This window comes from Plecotus auritus (assembly GCF_963455305.1).
Source record: "Plecotus auritus genome assembly, chromosome: 8".
Lineage (NCBI taxonomy): Eukaryota > Metazoa > Chordata > Mammalia > Chiroptera > Vespertilionidae > Plecotus > Plecotus auritus.
Window position 1 is genome coordinate 147792901 of NC_137782.1, and position 16632 is coordinate 147809532.

At 41.0% G+C, this 16632-nt stretch overlaps 1 pseudogene across 1 annotated transcript in view; it reads left to right on the top strand.

The window, feature by feature from the left end:
• LOC308256696 (neurofilament light polypeptide-like) overlaps nucleotides 1-11955 on the top strand; it is a 113904-nt pseudogene extending 101949 nt beyond the window's left edge. Inside the window, exon 5 of the transcript in view lies at nucleotides 11897-11955. The product of the transcript in view is annotated as a neurofilament light polypeptide-like (transcript). The remainder of the gene's footprint in view (nucleotides 1-11896) is intronic.
• The last annotated feature ends 4677 nt before the right edge of the window (nucleotides 11956-16632 follow it).

Here is a 16632-nt window from a genome sequence, read left to right on the forward strand (position 1 = left end):
AAATAAACAAATGGGACTACATCAAAATAAAAAGCTTTTGCACAGCAAAAGAAACCATCAACAAAACAACAAGAAACCCCACTGTATGGGAGAACATATTTGCAAATGTTATCACTGATAAAGGTTTAATCTCCAACATCTACAGGCAACTTATACAACTTAATAAAAGGAAGATAAATGATCCAATAAAAAAAATGGGCAACGGACCTAAATAGAATCTTTTTGAAAGAAGACAGAAGGAAGGCCAAGAGACATATGAAAACATGCTCAAAGTCACTATTTATCCGAGAGATGCAAATCAAAATGACAATGTGGTACCATCTCATCCTGTCAGAATGGCAACAATCAACAAATCAACAAATGACAAGTGCTGGCGAGGATGCGGAGAAAAATGAACCCTAGTACACTGCTTGTGGGAATGCAGACTGGTGCAACCACTGTGGAGAACAGTATTGAGTTTCTTCAAAAAACTAAAAATGGAACTCCCATTTGACCCAGTGATCCCACTTCTAGGAATATATCCTAAGAAACTAGAAACACCAATCAGAAAGGATATATGCACCCCTATGTTCATAGCAGCACAATTCACCATAGCTAAGATTTGGAAACAGCCTAAATGCCCATCAGCAGATGAGTGGATTAGAAAACTATGTTACATCTACACAATGGAATACTATGCTGCTATAAAAAAGAAGGAATTCTTACCATTTGCAGCAGCATGGATGTACCTGGAGAGCATTATGTTAAGTGAAATAAACCAGGCAATGAAAGAAAAATACCACATGATCTCACTCATTTATGGAAAATAAAGAACATTATAACCTGATGAATAGAAAGATAGATACAGAGGCAGTAAAGCACCGAACAGACTGTCAAATTACAGCGGGAAGGCTGGGATGTTGGGGAGGGAGGGAAACAGATCAACCAAAGGACTCGCATGCATGCATATAAGCACACCAATGGACACAAGACACTGGGGGTGTGGGATGAGGGCATGCGACAGGGAGAGGGGAGGCTGGGGGAAGGTCAATGGGGGGAAAAAGGAGATATATGTACTAATATATGTAATATTTTAAACAATAAAAAAAAAGACGGGTAGAAGAAGAGAACCCAGCCAAATAGATTCACAAGTGTTATCACAGAAATCTAAAGAATAAAGAATTTTAAACAACAGGGAGAGTGAAAGGTATCAAATACTGCTGAAAAGTTACTGTGAAATAGGCAGAAGTGACCTATATAATAACTGGAGTGTTAAGAATAATTTTAGTACTAATAATTTCAGTGGAGTGGAAAGAACCAAAGCTTAGATGGGAGGTTTTTCTATCTCTCTCTTCTAGTTATACTCCTCCGTATAAGCACTCTACTGTTTTAGAACAATATAGGAAGATAACTGTGCTCCTTTCAATAATTTAAGTGATAATGAATCTCTATCACCTCTCAGTCACTGCAATAGCACAGCATAACAGATAATTGTTAATTTGTTTTGTCTAACTGAATTCCTGCCTATGTTAGGGGAATCCCTGTCTTATGAAGCTTGATAGGAAGCATGTCCCACCTCCCATCACAGAAGCTGAGAATGTCAGATATTCTCCCATCCTCCCTTGCAGCTCAAGCATGATCAGCAATCTATCTTTGATAAGTCAGATACATCAACACCAGACTTTGACTCAGGAGCTGAGACCAAGAATCAGGCACCTGGGAGTAGCTACAGGCCAGATCAGGTTCCTGGCTAAAGAGTTAGGACCATTAAAAAGTTGACTGCTTGGTGGTTTTCTCACCAGAGCAGTTCTATTAAGGCTCTGCAGTAATCAGAGCCATCGCTGACACTTACTGACAACTATGTGCCAGGTGAGAGTTTTGGGGTACTACAGTACAGGGTTTCTCAACCTCAGCACTGTTGACATTTTAGGTTGGCTAATTCTTTGTTTTGTGTGTGTGTGTGTGTGTGCTGGGGGTGACATTTGTAGGGGTCTGTCCTGTGTATTGTAGGATGTTCAGCAGCACCTCTGGTCTCTTACCCACTAAATACCAGTAGCACCCTCCTGGCAATAAAAAAAAAAAATGCAACAATAAAAAAATGTCTGTCGACTGTTTCCAAACAGTCCCTGGAGGGCAAAATAGCCCTCATTTAGAATCACTGAATAAGTCATTCAACATTCACAACCACCCCAAGAGGCAAGAACCAGGCTAGATTTTCAAGGCCTCGAGGAGATTCAGTTCAATCACCTTTCACATAAATCTGGTAGTGGGTCCAAATCAGTTTTTGTCAAAATCTGTCAGTTCCGGTTTCTGCTGTGAGCAAACTGAAACCCACCTGCTAGAGTTTCTCATTCCCCTTCATTCTATTCTCACTGGAATCTCAAAATGTGGTCGCGTTCCCTTGGACAGCAAATCCCTGGGTCCCACATAATGAGAACCCCGACGTTAATGAGACAATCCTGCTTGGGAGTTAGCAGCTTGGGAGAGAGAAGTGGTTTTTTGTTTCTCAAATCCAGTGAGGCTATTTCCAAGCTTAATTAGCTATGGGGGCTGACACTGGGCCAGTGCCTCTGCAGCCCTCATTAAAGCTTTATCAGTAAAATAGAAGGCTCCACTGTCCCCTCTTAACGAGGCAACTTCATACTATTTTCCAAGAGGAAATCTTTTTTTCCCCCTTAAAACTGTGGATGGCAGGTAATTGGATTGTTAGTTTCATCCCTTGTTGGAGAGCTCCTCTGGAGAGCCTACTTTGTTCTTTGAAACACCCGCTATCTCCCAGGGCATCACCTTGATAAGTACCCACCCACCTCTCAGAAATCTCTGGGTAAATTATGAAATCAAGCCTATTGCCTGTTCAGAAGCAGGAGGCTACACACAAAGACCTTCACTTTACAAACTAGGGTGCCCACACATCCTCCAGAAGCTTTGATTTTTATTAGGAAGGTAGGGAGGTGTGGTTAGTGAAGCACGTGGACTTACAATCAGATTGATGGGTCCCAATGCTGCCTCAGCCTCTTCTGACTGCTTGGCCTGGCGAGTTTGCCTAACCTCTCAGAGCCTGGGTCACCTCATTCATAAAATAGATATAATCATGTAAAGGTCATTGTGAGGATGAAGTGAAACATGGTGTTTATTCAGCAAATGACAATTGTTATCGTTATTGTTATTTGTGTCCTTTATCCCTAGCTTACACATATTTGCTGGATGTTTCTTTTGCCTTATACTTGCCTACATATAATCTTCCACACATTCTCCAAATTCTGGTTCCTGGGACTACTCAGTCTGTGAGTTAAAATGTATATACATCGTTGTCTGAGCCTTGGGATTTATTTTATTTTGGGGACCAACTTCACAATTGGCAAAGAGTTTTAAAAAGAATCATCACATTTGATCTTTGAACTATATGATTCCACAAGGAAGGCAGGTGTAATAGAGGATGAATCCACCATGTGGAAAGGATGCGAGCAGGAATGTCCTCAAGGCCTGTTCACATCTTTTGGGTGCTCTTCCCCCATACCCCATGGGCCACCACAATGTCACCCTTGTCTCATATTTTTACATAAACATACCTTTGTCATTATTTGTTAAATGAGGGGGTTGAACTGGAGGATCACTCAGTGCTTATGTCATCTCTAACCACCTATGAACTCACAAAATAGGTTTAAATGAGTCAAGGCCATCCCCAAGAAAGTCAGCAAAGAAAATCACTTTAAGCCAGACCAGATGAAGAAAAAAAAAATCAGAACCAGATGCAGCTAAATGTCAAAGCCTTCAAGGACATTTTGCCATGGTGCAGGCATGACTCCCTGACACTATACCCTTTACAATCAGTGACACCAAATGATTCTGTCTCCAATCTCATCTCATTCAACTCAATTCTCATTCTGACTGAGCTTTTCAGTATCACCAACTCATTACTGGCTTCTCTTATCTGACTTATCAACACTTCATTTCCAATTCCAGCCATCTGTCTAACTCCCCACTGTCTACTCTGTGAGATATTTTGTTTCTGGTTATCTTAGCTTTGAATTGTCTCCCAATCCTCACCTGCTCTGCACCACTGAACTCCCAGCAACAGGAAAACCCTAAAACATACCCACTATTACTGGGAACTATAAAAGTTGGTCTCTCTGATTTGCTAGCCTCTGAAAATGCACTTAATGGGACTTGAGTCTAAATAGTTTTGTTCATTTCACCGGACTTACTGGTATGGTTTTACCTGCATAATGCCAGAGTCATTGTGTAGAAATATCCAAAATAATCATCTTTGGACTGACAACGGCTATCGCTGTGTTTGAACAGCTACAGCAATATAAACTTCCCACTTGAGGGAATACAGTGCCTTCCTTTATTGAATATTCAGGGCTATTGCAGCCTCTGATTAGAGTGTCACACGTGAAAAAAGTCTCCTTTGCTGGGGAGGATAAGGAGCCTCACCCACAAACTATGAAAACAGTAAACAAAAGGGTGATTTCTATTCCTTTGGGAGCAGACAAAAGCCATGACCACAGTATACAACTGTAAAAATTTTGTAAAATTTCTTAAACCTTTGTAAGTTTCATGGTAATGCTATTTATTCTATTACCATCTGTTTCCCCACAGTGATTAGCATTAAGCTTCTTAAAATAAAAAGGGGTTCTGTGCTTATCTTCAGGACATTAAGAAAGAGCAAAGCAGAAATATAGCTTTTCACTCTGCAGGCAAGCTTTTTAGGAGAAAGACCCAGAGGCAGAGGGGTGTCATCAATTTCCAAAGGAGAGGGAAATGGGTTGAGTACTTGAAGCAAATAGAAAAGAGAAAAAGTAAAATAGCATCACTTAGGGCCTAAGAGGGACTTGGGACTAGATAGAACAAAGTCCTTCGTAAGAGTTCCCCAAACTTGGCCTCATACATTTATCTTAAGTTTGTCAACTGACTGACAGAAATATTCCTGAAGGTGAGAGTTAGAGGCTACTTCTGAGACCCATTTGGATAAGAACAGAGTATGTGCCTTTTCATTGAGAATAGGTTGAGTGAGAATCTTATTCCTGAGAAGCAATAATAATTTGTGGGAAATACACCAGATTGGGTGTCAGCAGAAATTGACAAACTAATTCTACATTTATATGGAAATGCAAAGAACCTGTTATAACTAAGATATCTGTGAAAATAAATAAAGTTGGATCTTATACTACCTGACTTCAAGACTTATTATAAAGCTACTAGAGGCCCAGTGCATGAAATTCGCGCATGGGGGTGTTGTCCCTCAGCCCAGCCTGCACCCTCTCCAAGTTGAGACCACTCGAGGGATGTCCAGCTGCCCGTTTAGGCCTGATCCTACCTATCCAGAACTGCTGGCTCCCAACTGCTCACCTGCCTGCCTTCCTGATTGCCCCTAACTGCTTCTGCCTGCCAGCCTGATCACCCCCTAACCACTCCCCTGCCAGCCTGATTGATGCCTAACTGCTCCCCTGCCAGTCTGATTGCCCCTAACTGCCCTCTCCTGCAGGCCTGGTCACCCCTAACTGCCCTCCCCTGCAGACCTGGTCACCCCTAACTGCTCTCCCCTGCAGGCCTGGTCCCTGCCAACTGCTCTCCCCTGCAGGCCTGGGTCCCCCCCCAACTGCCTTTCCCTGCAAGCCTGGTTGCCCCCAACTTCCCTCCTCTGCCAGCCTGGTCACCCCTAACTGCCCTCCCCAGCAGGCTTGATTGCCCCCAACTGCCCTCCCTTGCAGGCCTGGTCCCTCCCAACTGCCCTTCCCTGCTGGCCATCTTGTGGTGGCCATCTTGTGTCCACATGGGGGCAGCCATCTTTGACCACATGGGGGCAGCCATCTTGTGTGTTGGAGTGATGGTCAATTTGCATATTATTCTTTTATTAGATAGGATAGTAACGGAGACTGAGTAATCTGTGGCAAGATAGAGAAAAGATTAATGAAACAGAATTGAGTCAGCAAATACATTCATGTACATGTTCAACTGATTTTTGACAACTGAATTCAATAGTCTTTACAAAAATTGCAGTTGAAACAATTTGATATTCACATATAAAAGAATGAACTTTAATCTATTCTTCTCACCATATATAAAAATAAGTTAAAAATGGGCTATAGTTTTTGATATACAATCTAAAACTTCTAGAAAAAACAAGAGAAAATATTTCTTATATAAAATACCAAAGCATGACTAATAAGTTTATAAATTTGACTTCATTATTAAGACATTATTAAGAGAAAGAAAAAGACAAACCACAGGCAGAAAAAAAAACATTTGCAAATCACATAGATGATAAAAAAAATCTGTGTCTAAAATATTTACAGAACAATTCTCAAATCTCAATAAAAAAAGTCATAAATGAGCTAAAAAAAAAATCAACCAACACTTCACAAAAAAAAGATGTGCAGATGGTAAGTAAACACATGAAAAAAGTACTCAAAACCTTAAGTCATTAGGGAAAGGAAAATTTGAACCTTAATGAAATACTAGTATGCACCTAAGTCTAACATTCAGACTGACTATACCAACTGTAGATGAGGGTACGGAGAAATTAGAATGCTCAGACACTACTGACAGGAATGTTTTCCAATTTGGAAAACAATTTGGCAGTTTCTTATAACGTTAAATGTGCATCTACTCCCAGGATTTATCCAAGTGAAATAAAAGCATGTGTTCAAAAGGGACATATGCAAATGTTCACAGCAGCTTTAATTATAATAGCTACAAAATAGAAACTAAGCAAATATACATCAACAGGTGAATGGATAAACAAATGTGGTTTATTCATACAATGGAGCACTGCTCAGCAATGAAAAAGGAATAAACTATCAATATATGCAAAAATATGGATGTCTCTCATAATAATTATTCTGATAAAAAGAAGACAGTAAAAAAGATGCATATTATATGATTCCATGATTTAATTTTTATTAAATTGTCAAAAATCTAAACTGATCAGTAGTGACAGAAAGCTGATCAGTTTAATGGGGATGGATCCCAGGAAGGGTGAATTGGCAGAGGAGGAGATGGAGGGTTTGCAAAAGACACAGAGAAACTAGTAGCATGGTAGACATATTCATTATTTAGATTTTGATGTTGGTTTCACTATTATTTGTAAATAATATCCTACTCTTTAAATACTTTATTTATTTATAATTTACTTATGTATTAGCACAACTATACCTCAAAAAGCTGTTTATAAATGTGTCAAATGACTTGTCCAGAATGAGAGAGAATATCAGTAGCCCCAGAAATTTACCATTTGGCCAGAAGCCTTTATTCTTTTTGTTCAAAGTTACAGTGTTCTAATATTACTGCCCCTCTAACCAGATGTTAGGGAAAACAACTGTGCCTCGCCAAAACTTTAACCACGGGAGACACACAAAAATCCTGATGAGCTCCTCCTCTTGAAATTTACTCCAAAACAAGATTGGAAGCAGAATTCTTCCTTCAATAAAATCAGGTATTTGTAACCCCATGTCATAATGAAGATTTAGCAAAGTGGCAAGAGACACAACATTAAAGCAACAGTCTTGTAGTGTCTCAGAACAGACATTTGAGTCAAAATGACTGAATTCAAAATCTAACATTGCCATTTAGTTACCCCTGTGATTTGGGCAAGTAACCTGTGTTCAGTTTCCTCATTTGTAAAAAAGGGGATAATAATATTACCTCATAGGATTATTGTGCTACTGAAATGAGTTATACTTACAGTGCTTAGACTTGCACTAGCATACAGTAAACACTATTTAAGTTTTTGTTAAGTAAATAAAATATTGTAGAAAAACAATTCTAAACAATATGTGGCCTGATGGGGATAATAAAAACCAAGGCTATCCAGGAAAGATGATGAGGTTTTTCGTTTTCAAGACTAAAAAAAGAGGGCTTATTTGAAAGTCCCTATAATAAGAATCAGACATTTGGTTATCCCTTCCCCACACTGATTCTTGCCAAAAGATAATGGGTTTATTTTCTTTAAAATAAAAAATAAAAAAATGGAGCCCTAGCAGTTTTGCTCAGTGGATAGAGTGTCAGCCTGCAGACTAAAAGGTCCCAGGTGCAGTTCAGATCAAGGGCATGTAACTCAGGTGCAGGCTCCTCCCTAGCCCATGCCCTGGTCTGGGCATGTGCAGGAGGCAACCAGTCAATGTGTTTCTCTCACATTGGTATTTCTCTCTGTCTTTCCCTCTCCCACTCTCTCTAAAAAGCAATGGAAAAATATCCTTAAGTGAGGATTTAAAAAAAAAGAACCAGAGAGGCTCATGAGACAAATATATTAAGCTTAAAATGGGCAATGATAAGCAATGGGATTGAAACAAGAGGCTGTAGTGAGGCTGCCCACTGAATAATGAATCTGCAGACCCTTCCCCCACTGCTCCAAAATACCTACTTCTCAGGCAACCAGTTGTAAACAACCTATGTAAGAGAGAAGGAAACCCTTCTCCAGAGAAAATGAGCCACTGAAAAGATCAGATATTTGGGTCTATCTAATCATAAGCCAGTGGCCATCAAACTTTGTTTTACCAGTGATGTTCACCAAAGATAACGCCACCATTCACACAGAGCTGCCTAACTGTTTTTTTTTGGTGTCCCTACCTTAAATAGAATGGAAAGACAGTGTCACCAGGCATTTGTGAGGAGTCTTCATTGTGAAGGAAAGCCCAAAGCAAAACCAAACAGATAAAAAGAAAGCGAGATGGTACACAAATCAGAACAAACAATTAAAAATACAGCATTCATGTAACAAGAACATGACATTATAAACAGAAATCATCAAAGGCAGAAGAAGAGCTCTTTGAAAGCAGGTAAGGGGATTAGTCAAAGAACATATGTGCATAACCCACAGACACAGACAGCAGTGTGGTGATGGCCAAAGGGAAGGGGGCAGGGTGGAGGAGGGCAAAGGCAAGGGTAAGGGGATGGGGACATCTGTGATGATGTCACAAAAATTAAAATTAAAATTAAACAAAAGTATAATTGCTGTCTTAGGTCAGGTACCTTGGAAACAGAGCCTGAGCTGGGGACTCCTGTTCAAGGATAAGTTGAGGGAGTGGTTTCAGAAGAGAGGAGGGAAGCAGGCTAGGGCAGGGCAAGATGCCTACACAATAATTTGATCTCTGTTGGAGACTTCCTTCAGTCAGGTCCCATAGCGAAAAGCCTAGAAGACACATTGTACCACTGAATCAATCCCACTTTGAAGTAAGGGTTCAGCCTTTTTTTTTAAAATATATTTTTATTGATTTTAGAGAGGAAGGGAGAGGAAGCGAGAGATAGAAACATCAGTGATGAGAGAGAATCATTGATTGGCTGCCTCCTGCACGCCCCTTACTGGGAATCCAGCCCGCAACCCAGGCATGTGCCCTTGGCTGGAATCAAACCTGGGACCCTTCAGTCCGCAGGCTGACGCTCTATCCACTGAGCCAAACCGGCTAGGGCGGGTTCAGCCTTTTTAACCCGCACGTCAGTCAGTTATTATCTGAGTTCTGATCCCCGGATATATAGGTGCACAGCCACGCAAAAGAGGCAGCTGCTGGTTGTCCAGAACAATTCTCCAGAGAAGGGGATGCTATGAGTTGTCAGCCCACACCCTCAGCAACTAGGGGACGGCAACACGGGCTGACTAAGGGCAACCTTCTCATTCATTTTACCCTGTATCCTTTTCCTGTAACTCTTAGTAGTCTAAATGTCTTCTTGCTCAAACATATTATGTAAATAATGAGCTTTTGAAATGATCTACATTATTTTGGTTATTTTGACTTTTAGCTTTTGAACATTTAAGCAAATAACCACAAGACTTGTTTGCAATAAACCTCCAACAAATATATGCCAACTCTTATGCTAACACCTGGCATCAGTCTCCTTTCACTTCTATTTTTATAGTTTGGATTATGTAACCGAGAAAGTTTCCTTTAAATCTCCCACTTTCACTGTATTAATAGAAGCTCTAGAAAAAAATGGTGAGAGTATTATCAAAGAAATTATACAAGAAATTTTTCCAAAAATGAAAGTAAGGTAACTATATTAGAAGTACCCACTGAATGGCCAGTGAAATAAATGTAAAGGGACCCATATAAAGGAACATCATAAAATCTTAGAACATCAGGGATAAAGAAAAGGTTCTAAAGATTTTGAGACAGAAACCCAGGGCTATTTTTGGCATTATTTGACTTTTCTATACAAATATTAACAGCTATAACATAATATCTGGTGGTTCTAGAAACCTTACTTTCCACAAAATCTATCACTAACAATAATAGGGTTCGTGGTGAAAAATATGATTGAGAAAGACAATTCAAAACTTAGGCACATTTGTTAATCGAAGCATCAAAAAACATCAATAAGAATCCTAATACAAATTCACATATATTTTCAAAGTTAGTGAGGGGCAATCAGACAGCAGGGTGTAAAATAAGCAAAATGTGCATCTAAAAGCCAAACCCAGAGTGTCTAAGAAGTAATAAGACAGTTTAGGCAGGCAGAGGTGACATGATGGATCACCTTTAAATATTTTCATTATGTGATGTATAAAGTCATAAAATGTTGGTGAAAAGAGACTCATAGATGTAGCCCAGTTCCCTAATCTGGTGAGCACTTGTATTGTGAAAGTGGAGAAGCAGGTCCATTGAGTGACACCAGACACTATATACAACCCTTTAGAAGTGGCGATCCTGCACTCTGTCCTCTTCGTACATCGAAAGCCATCTCTTATAAATGAGAGCCTATGTTGAGTACAAAAAAGATAAAAGAATAGAAGCTTGGGTTTGAGCCCAAGCTTTGCCATAAACTAGCTATGTTCATATTCTTTAGACAGTGGTCCTCCACTGGGGGCAACCCCCCCCCCCCCACCAGGGAACATTTCTTATTGTCACAGCTGATGGAGGGAGTGAGCAAGGGGGTTGGTGGGGGGATACTATTAGCACCTGGTGAGAAAAGGTCAGGGATCCTACAGCACAAAGGACAGCCCCACACAACAAAGATTCATCCCACGCAGAGTGTCAGATTGCAGAGGTGGAGAAACCCTGCTTCCAGACAACAAAAGTCTGGCTTCATTTCTGTAATGGGGCCCCTGATTCAGGATAAGGGCTGGGAACTGCAGCCTCCCTTAAGTGGGATGTGTTGCTAGCTGAACAGCAAGCTCTCTTTCCCTGGATTCAAACAGAAGCTGACTGATGTCTTTGCAGGGCTGCTTGAAGGCAATCTCCACTTTGGCAGAAATATAAAGTGAAATATTTGGGATTCTTTTCAACATGGAACTCTGATGAAAGAGATGAGATGGGGAGCCCAGAAAGGTGAACTGAACTGAGTAACATGCAATGAAGATCTGATACAACTCACAGATCCATTAGCAGGTAAATACTACAAAACATCTGGAGGTAAAACTACAGATGCCCATAAAATTGTGAGATAATTTTGATTTTTTTTCTTGGGACAGCCTGATTTCTACCCTATCTTACATCAATTGTGTATAGTCCTTACTCTTCAGTACAAAGCACTTTTCCACTCAGGGTCTTTAATTAAAGTATAGAAAGTATAAAAATGGAGAAAATGAATAAAACAAAAAGAAGAGGGGATTGTAATTTTTTAAAATATATTTTATTTATTTCAGAGAGGAAGGGAGAGGGAGAGAGAGAGAAACATCAATGATGAAAGAGAATTATTGATCAGCTGCCTCCTGCATGCCTCCACTGGGGATTGAACTCACCACCCAGGCATGTGCCCTGACCAGGAATTGAAATGCAACCTTCTGGTTCATAGATCTGATGCCTGAGCCATGCCCAGTCAGGCAGAATTATAATTTTTAAAGTTCCATTAAGACTGTAAATGGTGACCCTCTCCTGTGACATACTGAAACAAAGCAGCAGAGATAACTGGTTCAGACCAGGCATTCAACCTTACCAAGAGTTTTGATTTTTTTTTTTTTTTTTTTTTAACTTTTTCTTAGAGGTGAAAGACCTTCTGGGAAAGGAACAAGACCAAAAATGCCGAGAAGATGATATCTAGAAAAATTTAAAATTTTAATCTGAGTAATCCTAAATTGTAGGGGTATATTTAACCTTTTTTTTAAGAGTGCTAATTTATTTCCTTACATCAGATATATGCCTAAGCTTTTAGCATAGACTACTGTGTGTGTGTGTGTGTGTGTGTGTGTGTATGTTACCTGACAGTAATCAAAAAATAATTCCACTGGAACAATTTTCATACATAAACTTAGCTTGCTAACAAATACTACCTGCTAGTTCCAGTGACAGATTTTCCTGATACTTAATGTCAATTTATTTTAATTCAACATTTTTAATTGGGATAAGAGTACATTGGTACCATAATTGGCTTCAAATCTGCAAATGAAACATTACATTAGTTAAAATTTTATGTGAAGAGTAGAGTTTATCTGTTAACTATACAATAAATTATTTAACTATTGAATTTAGTCATAAATTTCATAGATTTTAATTACCTAGAGAAAAAGTAGAGATATGACAAGGGAGGAACATAGAGAAAGTATGATCAAGAAGAGCCAAAGTCTTTACTTCTCCTCAGCCTGAGAAAACATCTAGCTAGCCACATGATGGTACTTGTATAATCCTATCTAATAAAAGAGTAATATGCAAACTAACCATCACTTCGCTACACCCACACGCCACGCCCACCAGCCAATCAGGAGTGAATATGCAAATAAACCCAACCAAGATAGCTACGGCCACAGAGAGCAGGAGGGAGGCTTGGGTTTCCCCGGCAATGGAGGAAGCCAAGCTTTCTGCCTGCCCTTGCCGGCCTCGGCCTCCACTCAAGGCTACAAAGTTTCAATGATAGAAGATACATAAATCCAAACAGAAATGGCGGCAGCCATGGAGCTAGAAAGAGCAGGAGGCTAGGATGCCCCTGGTGATGGAGGAAGCCAAGCTTTCCACACACCTTGGCTGGCCCAGGCCTTGCTTAAGGTTACAAAGTTTCAATTATAGAAGATACATAAATCCCAATAGAAATGGCTGCCGCCACAGAGCAAGCAGAAGGCTTGGCTCTGCTCCAGGCTACACAGTTTCAATTGTAGAAGATAAATAAACCCCAGATACCAGGGCCTCTGCTTGGGTAGCGAGGGGGGCGTGGCTGGCCTGCAAACCACCACAGGCCCCTCACCCAGGCTGTCCCACGCCCCAAGGGAACCCCCACCCTGATCTGGGACACCCTTCAGGGCAAACCAGCTGGCCCCCACCCATGCACCAGGCCTCTATCCTACCTAATAAAAGAGTAATATGCAGATTGACCATCACTCCAACACACAAGATGGCTGCCCCCATGTGGTCAAAGATCTTGCCCCCATGTGGACACAAGATGGCCACCACAAGATGGCCAGCAGGGAAAGGCAGTTGGGAGGGACCAGGCCTGCAAGGGAGGGCAGTTGTGGGTGATCAGGCCAGCAGGGGAGGGCAGTTGGGGGCGATCAAGCCTGCAGGGGAGGACAGTTAGGGGTGACCAAGCCATCAGAAGAGGGAAGTTGGGGGCAACCAGGCCTGCAGGGAAGGCAGTTGGGAGGGACCCAGGCCTGCAGGGGAGGGCAGTTAGGGGTGACCAGGCCTTCAGGGGAGGGCAGTTAGGGGTGACCAGGCCTGGAGGGGAGGACAGTTAGGGGAAAACAGGCTGGCAGGGGAGCAGTTAGGCATCAATCAGGCTGGCAGGGGAGTGGTTAGGGGGTGATCAGGCTGGCAGGCAGAAGCGGTTAGGGTCAATCAGGAAGGCAGGCAGGCAAGCAGTTGGGAGCCAGCAGTCCTAAATTGTGAGAGGGATGTCCGACTGCCCGTTTAGGCCCGATCCCACCGGGATCAGGCTTAAATGGGCAGTCGGACATCCCTCAAGGGGTCCCAGATTGGAGAGGGTGTAGGCTGGGCTGAGGGACACACACCCCCGTGCATGAATTTTGTGCACCGGGCCTCTAGTTATAACATAATTAAAGTTGTGATTAGTACTTATTACAGTATAAGCCTCACAAAAAAATACTCAAGGTTCCAGTTAATAGGCTATAGGTTGGCATACAGAAGTAGTATCCAGTTGTCTACCAATTCAAAATATTTCTTTAGCAATGGTTCACATTTGACTGAAAACAGGAAAGTAGGTTGCCTCGTTTTCATACTGCTAAATCAAAACCTCTCTTTGGAATGCATCCCAATCCCAATGGTAATTTCAAAATGAAAATGAAATAACAGGAGGACATTAACCAGTTCCCTTCCAAAACCTGAGAAGCACAAGGGGAATGTGTAATTATTCATCCAACCTGCCTCCCACTTAATGAGCATCTCTTATCTTGAGTCACTGAGCCAGATACTGCACATGGGCATGAATAAGATGTTAGCTGGACTTGTTTGGGGTGGAGGCCATGAGTACAATTGGTTCTACCTTAAGCAAATCCTTACCTTATATTCTACTTCACTCAAAAGGACCTTCTCAGGGCTTGAGGAATCACTCTGGAAGCAAAACGAAAAGAGAATCTGGTTCTTGTAAGGTGTATCCAAGCATCCTTTATTTTTAAATCCTAGGTGTTATTTTTGATGTGATATTCACTTCACTGTGCTTGGGAAAGAGACCTTGTAATTCTTTCGACAAGCCTGGCAGCTGCAGCTTTGTTATGAAACCACAGTGACTCCCACATGCACTGTCATTAAAGCATACTGTGAAATGATTCAGTGGTGGGTCTTGTAAAAAAAGGGGAAACATTGGCAGAAAGGGAGTGATGATGTAATGTGATTTGGTGATCCCCAAATTGTTAAAGTAGATAATAAGATGACTAACAGTCCCCTTGATAAACTCAATTCTTGGGGTCTCCTGCTGTCTGCATTCTTTATATCAGCTGGGAGCATTGCCTTAATGACATCTGCAAGGCTTAATACTCTGTAGACACCACACTGTGCCTACAGGATCATCCATATCTCGTTGGAATGCGCAGAGCTTTCAGAAATAAGGAGAGATGTCAACTGGGCCTGGCGCTGAGGAAGGGCACAGAAACACAAGTAGAGGTCTATCTCCACTTAGCATTTCTCATTTTTCCATCTTCCTCTCAGGTTTAGAACAATGGATTAGAGATAGAGTAAGAAATTTGGAGCAGCTGCTGGGAAAAAATGCAGGCCTTGCTTAATGAGGCCGATGGGCTCCTGGTTCAGAGAAATAGCCCCAGGAGAATTAAGAGCCCAAGTCCCCTTTACTAGCCTTTTCATTGCAATGCTTTTATATCATCACCTATTGTTACACCACTGGATCCTTTCCCCCTGATGTGTGACATTTCTCTGAATGATTTGACCTCCATGCTTGCTTCTCTTCTTCCAATTAGCCTTCTCCAATAGGCTCCATCTCTCATTTCATTTAGATTTTATTTTTCCCATAGAGTACCACACACTTCTTTCTGTATTTAAAAAAAAAAAAATTACCAATCCATCATCTCCCTGCCACACTGTTTCATTCCTTCTTCTCACTTTCATAGAGTTTCAACAAAGCATATTAATCATTTTGAGGGTGACCAGTAGTATGCTTGGCACTCTATAGGGCCACTCTCTGGAAGCTTCATCCTTCCTCTCTTACCCAAGTCTAGATTAGTGTGTCTTTTCTCTGCAGACCAGGAACTGGCAAACTATGGCCTATGGACCAAATCTGGCCCACCACCTTTTTATAAATTAACTTTTACTAGGACACAGTCATGCTCACATGTTTATTCTTTGTCTATAAACATGCATGACCACGGCGAGGGCTTGCACAGAGATTGCATGGTCCTTAGAAACGTTTATGGATCTCTGCTCCAGACAAAAGGCTTTTTTCGTGTGTGTTTTTCTTTTGTCTTACCTTCTCTTCTTAGTTAGACAACAATCACAAGGTTAGGTAACTCAACCAGAAATAATACCAAACTAGAGATGCCAATGAGTTTTATTTAAATTTACAGAAGGATGGCCTCCATTCTCACATAAGAACCTCTCCTGTTTCTCAAATGTAACAAAATATTGTTTCTACCTTAAACATCCTAAAATTAAATGTTGTGTTTCTATTTACTTATTAATCCCTGCCCAAGTATACACACTTCCATGAGGCATTTCTGCTAGTTTCTAATTGCTTAGACCATTACCCCCCTTCTGAGACACATCTCATAGCTCACCTGTGTCAGCTTCTCTTCCCCTGCCCTCCTCTTTCCCTAGCCTTTCTCCTTCTTGTGATTTATGGTTTAGCAATATTTTTTTATTGCTTAAGAATGCCTTGTAGGTTCCTTTTCACTCTAATAGCATTTTTCAATGAAACATACACAGTGCTTCACCTAAGATGGATTCTGGAAAATAAAAATGTCTCCATCTCCTTCCATGAAGGAACACCCATTTCAAGTCTTTTCTGGTTTCCATGAGAATTTTTATATTGACCATTGGCTTGGAAATAGCATTTCTAATAGATGGAAGATACAATCCTAAAGAGGTGATAGAAACTGGGGAACTACACAGCATTTTATTTTATTTGAAATAGTTCACAAAACTTAAAATTGGTAAGCATTCAGTTAAAAATCTGTACTCCCAGGTTCTCTAAAAAAATCAGAAATTCTAGTACCTCTGGGATTTCCACATGGCTTCAATCAGCTAGAGCTCTGCAGCACCGCCTCCTTGAGAAGAGTCATGTGCTTTCTGACTTCCAGGTCACCATAGTTTCTGACACTCTTAT